The following is a 6,727-nucleotide window of genomic DNA, read 5'->3' on the forward strand; positions in this document are numbered from 1 at the left end:
TTCCATACCAAAACCCACAGCTGGCATGAACAGATATCTCCTCTAATGATTGCTGCATACCAGTCTTGCCCACGTCTATCACACCAGAGAATATTTCATCGCCTTTGAGTTATCAACCTCATCCAGATATGCAGCAACATTCATCTTCTCAAAAGGATTTTGATGATTCAAATGCCTCAAGGAGTTCATCCTATTCACATCATGAAATACTTGAATCAACTGAAGTTGACAGTTCGAACCTCCATATGCCAACTACAACAGATATATCTCCATCATTGTTTGGTTCTTCTTAGTTACCAATCACTACTACTATTGCTGCATCTCTATTGATTCCTACCAGGGTGTCAAGTAGAAGCAGTAGAAAACCAGTGTGGATGGATGACTTCATAGTCAACTATACTAATGTCATGGATCCTGCAAATATATCATTTGCCCTAGCATACACAGGTTTCCTAGCTAACATACAAAAGATTCATGAACCAGAAACCTATAAAAAAGCCAAACTCAATCCCCACTGGATTACAGCTATGAAGCAGGAAATTGAAGCCCTAGAATTGAATGATACTTGGCAATTGGTACCATTACCACCAGGAAAGAAGGCCATAACTTGTAAATGGATTTTCAGGGTCAAATACAAGCCAGATGGCAGTGTTGACAGATACAAGGCATGATTGGTTGCCAGAGGTTACAATCAGCAGTTTGGGATAGATTACTACGACAGTTTCTCGCCAGTTACCAAAGTGGTGACCGTGAGAGTTTTTTTGGCAATAGCTGCTGCTCAAGGATGGCCAATCTACCAAATTGACATCAATAATGCCTACTTACATGGCACCATAGATGAAGAACTCTATATGGAAGCACCAGAAGGGTATCAAGTACCAGCAGGGGCAGTTTGCAAGCTTTCCAAGTCCCTTTATGGCCTGAAACAGGCAGGAAGGCAATGGAACAAAGCTTTTACACACAAGTTGTTAAGCATTGGTTTTGAGAAATCAGTGCATGACTATTGTCTATTCACTAAGAAAACTCAAGGTGAATTCATCTGCTTAATTGTGTATGTAGATGATGTTTTGATCACTGGAACTTCAGTGTCTCTTATTGCAGAAGTTAAAAAGGAGTTACACAATGCATTCACAATTAAGGATATGGGATTGGCTAAATATTTTCTTGGAGTTGAGTTTGCCAGGTCCAAGGCAGGAATTTTTATATCTCAAAAAAAGTACATTCATGATCTGTTATTAGAAGCAGGTTTAACCAATGTTTCTGTAACATCCAGTCCTTTTCCTGCTGGGTTGAAACTGGATACAGAATCTCAATTATATGGAGATGGGGCAAGGTACAGAAAGATCATTGGAAAGCTGTTGTACTTAGGCTTCACAAGACCAGACCTTTCCTATGTTACACAGCAATTGAGTCAATTCATGTCAAATCCAACTCAGTTGAATATGGATGCTACTATCCATGTTCTTAGATACTTGCAAGGTACTAAGGATAAGGGGCTTTTCTATGGAGCAGCTAATGATTTTAACTTAGTGGCATACTGTGATTCGGATTGGGCTAAGTGCAAAGATTCCAGGAAATCAGTGACAGGTTATTGTGTGTTCTTGGGAGATGCATTAGTGTCATGGAAGTCTAAAAAGCAAGGAACAGTCAGCAAATCATCTGCTGAAGCTGAATATCGAGCTATGGGAACTACTTCCTGTGAACTAAAATGGCTCACTTATGTTCTGAATGAATTCAAGGTTGTGCCATTAATGCCTATACCCTTATTCTGTGACAACCAGGCTGCAATCCATATTGCTGCCAATCCTGTCTTTCATGAAAAGACAAAACATATCGACATTGATTGTCACATTATCAGGGATCATCTTTCATCTGGTTTTCTCACTACACCTTATGTGGATTCGGCTCATCAATTAGCAGACCTGTTCACAAAGCCATTAACTGCCAACCAAATAGTATATGCTTTATCCAAGATGAAGTTAATTTCGATTCCTACTACTTCATCTTGAGGAGGGGGTGTTGGATTAAATAAAGAAGAATGAAGTGCAAGCTCACAGAAGCAACTATACACTCAAGTTTAGAAGATTATATCTTTCTCTCTTTTGTTATTTTCTGTTTTGGGTTTGTTAGAAGAAGAACATTCTAGAGGGAAGGTTAGTTACACAAATTAGATATTTTGTATAAATATCTACCTCTTGTAATCATTGTTTTCCCAACTTCAATAAACAAGATATTTTCATTTCCAATTTGTTCAAGATGTCCGAGAGCGAGCCTCCTTTGCCATTAACATTTCACCCATTAATTAACATTTAAGCCCGATGGTTTTACAAACGGTACAATTATACCTTTAATGTTTGCAAGTTTAATTAATTTTTTTCTAATTATAATTATATTTTATACAGTTGTGACTTACGATACTTTTATGAAGGAATCTCATTCGAGTCGTTCAGAAAAGAAGTGCATCGTATCACAAGCGGAACACACACGTTTTGACGATGTTTGGTAAAATGTGACATTGAACAATATATAGTTGAATTGTACAGAGTCGCCACCCGATCTACCAGACCAGAAAAATTCGGTATCATAGATAGAGTGTTCGAGTATTACATCCTTTAGAGATAGGTTCAAGACACTCACTTACTCATCTCTAATATTAAATTAATTTAAATTTTTATACTTGATTTACTTCAAATGATACTACGATCGATTGATTAATGTGAATGGGAGTATAATGGAAGGCGGTAAATAAATAACTTTACATATTTACAACATATGGGATAAATGGGAGTATCAAATCAAACTGTGATATACAACATGAGAACAATTATATATATATATATATGGAGGAGTTTTCAATGGTGAGTCTCCACCTATGGTGAGTCAATAGGTGACCTGCTATAGCAGGTTACCAAGTTACCTAAATACATATTTCTCTCTCCATGATAAATACCATTACGTTTTTTAATAAAGGTTATTACGTTTTTTTTAAAAAGGTTTCTCTCACCACATTAAATTCTTCTTCTTCATCATCGCTATACCTCTGGTGTCTGGTTCTATAATAATTTTTGTATTAATCTTACTCATGGATACTAAATCCATATCTTTCTTTACGGTCTTTTTATGTTAATTTTTCTGATTGATTCGAGATCCATATCGTTATAATAAATACATATCATTCTTGTTAATTTTTTTCTAGCTGATTCGAAATATATATCGTTAACACATCTGATTCGAAATATAATACATGGAAGGTATTTCGATTTCCTTTGATTCATAAATCGATTTTGGTTTCTGATTACGACCACCATTTTTATTAGTAACTTCATTCAAGTTCATGAAGTTGAAGATAAGCTTATGGATTTAAGTTGATTTATATAATTATGTATTCGGTTAATTTCTGATTTGGGATATACAATTAGAATTGGAAATTTGGGATTGGAGTATGATCAAGAAGATGTCTACATGGAAGTGATAAAATTATGGGTATATAAAGGTGTTGATGCTTCAATTATGAAAACTGCAACAATTTGTAACGAGGAATATGATCAAGAAGACGTATACATATTTTGCAGAAATTTGAAACATAAGTATGAAGAAGATGTCTTCTTATGCCATATATATCAGAATCGTATAACTATCAATAAAATCTATATACTATTTTAACGATGTAATCTCTTTATGTAATATGTCTCACTCAATTGTTCACAATTGTTTCTGATTTGAGTATGAGTTGCAAATTGTTTAATTAAATGAAAGATATCCTTTTTTTTGTATTGTTTTTTTAAGTTACTAAAAAAATAACAATCATGAGATATAACATTGCTAAATATGTTGTAGCTAATATTAAATGAGCAATGAAAAGGTACAACAAGTAAAGATTGACATTCGATGAACTAATCAATATTGCTATCAGAGTTCTCTTCCAAATCGTCATCCTTAAATTTATGACAATTCCTTGAATCATGACCAGTCCGACCACACGTTTTACAATGGTTAGGAGTATTTCTTTTTCTTTTGGTCTGGCCTTTGTTTTGGGGTTTTGATGAAGAAGCAACCTGCTTTGATTTCAGCGTAGTAGCCACGGTAGGTCGACCCCTTGGTTTGCTAACAGTGGAGTCCAAAACAGGATCATGAAACGTTCCTTCAGCATTTTGACGATGTTGGGTCTCGTCCTCTGCGGGGTATTTGGACAATTCCACATTCAATGCAGATACAACTTGCATAGCCCTTTGAAAAGATTTGTCTGATTTTGAAGCAAGGTATGAAGTTATACCACAATTCTTTGAAAGTGATCCGTACCTCAAATTTCTAGCTGATTCTGGATGAGGGTACTTTCTTTCCTCATGGTTGGTTAAATAATCAAAATGTTTAGCATCTTTCAGCCAACGACGATTGACCAAACAATCAGGGAAATTCAGTATCTCCAAACTCTTCATAGATGCAAAAATATGTCTGCATGGAATTCCTTTCGTCTCAAATGAATAGCAATCGCATTGAATTGTTGCTCGATCATCGGAAATCGTAACCGTGCGCTTTGCCACTTTACCCCCGAATGGTTTTACATTACAAATAGCTTGATTCTCCTCACGGTCTATGATGGTAACATATTTTTTCGAGCGTTGCATCTCCCGCTTTATCCTTTTATAAATTTCCCTGACTTTTTCCTAACACTAAACCCCACCAGCTTTGCATATAACATATAAAAAGACTCAGCTTGTTCAACACTTACAAGTCTCTTGTTATCGAAGTCCGATAACTGTATATCCATTGGATCTTTGTTGATTTCCAGAAAATCGAGCAGGCTATTCCACTCTTCAATATCTGGTTCGATCCATTTTCCGTCCGCCCCTGTTTCTACAACCAACTCATCTTCGTTGACATCGGTCGTCTCTTCCTCATGTCTTCCATCATTACTATTTTGGACATTGCGGTCTTCACAATCAGCATGCTGTTTTGAGCTCTCCATATCCTTTCAACAATTGTATTTGAAATGAAATTTGTTGATAAAATGTTTACAGTAATCCAATTTACCGTTTGTGTTTATTTTAAATTCAAATTTTCGCGAGCCCCAACGTTATTAATGGACAGTTGTGTCGACATTAATTACATATTGTAACCCCCCCCCCCCCCCCAAAACACCTCTAATATTAGTATATGTAGAACGATTTCAATAATTTGAATTGGATGGGTTGGTTTGAGTTGTTTCAATTACAAGAGAGAGGTTGGGGTTTCGAACCCCCTGAATCTCATTTTATTTTTTGAGTCATTTATATATATTTGAACGTATATTTTTAAAAAGAATATGAAATGTTAAATTGTGCTTTTATATAAAGACGACTTTTTAGAACGGTTTCTCTAATTTGCCTCCTATTTATGCAAATAAACTAAATTAAGACATACAAATTGATGTGGGTAAATTATTAATGTTATTAGTCTCACTAATATTTAATTAACATATGAAAAAGAACGGAGCGAGTCGTTACAATGTTTATGTTAAATATTTTTTATTTTCAAATAAGTGTATTTATTTTAACATAATTGAATTATTTAAGTAGTGGGGAAATAAGACTCGGCAATTTGTGATGCATTAAGAATAAATAGTAAAAAAAACATATATCAAAACGATTCCAATTATACATACTACCAATTAATTCGCACGTTGTAATTCATGCACAATAGCTTACAAAAAAAACACAATAACAATTGTAATTTAAATAAACGATTGTGCTTTTTCTAATAGTTCGATTTTCCTCTTATTATAGTCCGACTTCGCAATCCACCAAGCTATTCGACATCTTTCTTTATTGGAGTTGAACTACAAAACAAATGGAAGAAAAATAGAATTAATAAAGTGTAGTGTATTTAAAAAAAATGAATTCTCAATGACTATTATAAATATTACCTGAAAAGTACTTGAATCAACCTAACAATGCTTGATCATAAATAAAATCACAAAAACTCCACAGTCGAAATTATTTGGTTGTCTAGGAACATTTCTTCCACGGATAATTGCAAAGCTAGCGAAGTTATAATTTGCGGGTTTGCTTTTTAGTTATTCCTTGAAGCCCATGTCTAACATGCGTAACTACATTTATTAATATACATTATTTCATAAGAAGATAATAATTGTTTTTTGAACTGAAGTAGTATTAAAAATCAAATAAAACTTACAATTCCAACAATCAATGTCTTATGATATATTGGTGTGTCGGGACGAGCAAACGAGTCCCAAACTTCTACTACTCCGTTGTCAATCATAATCCGGGATAGAATGAAGTGATTTTTATGTAAAATAGGGATATAAATCTGATAGACGTCTTCTACATTAGAATTTATATAAGAATTATATACAAAATTTGAACTTATATCTATGTAGGTGCTTACTTCATTGCACTCGTCAAGTAGACCCATGTAGCGCTCGAAATATCTCATACGTTCCCAAGATTTGGACAATGGTAGATTATGTTGAGGCAAGTGCTCTTTCTGTGTTTGGAGAAATATAAAATGTTGGTACCAACAATGACATGTAAGTGTATCACAACAAAAATAATAATAAAAAAAGCCTACCGTAATTCTTTCTGGTAGATACCAGTTTATTTTACCACCATTTTTTGAGGTTGACCTTGCATGTTCTGTCAATATTGATGACACCATTGTAACAACCTGTTAATATGTAAAAAGATCAGCATCATATCTTGTATGCAATATTTTAGATATTTATTTACAA

This window comes from Euphorbia lathyris, chromosome 4 (genome assembly GCF_963576675.1).
Source record: "Euphorbia lathyris chromosome 4, ddEupLath1.1, whole genome shotgun sequence".
In the NCBI taxonomy this organism is placed as follows: Eukaryota; Viridiplantae; Streptophyta; class Magnoliopsida; order Malpighiales; family Euphorbiaceae; genus Euphorbia; species Euphorbia lathyris.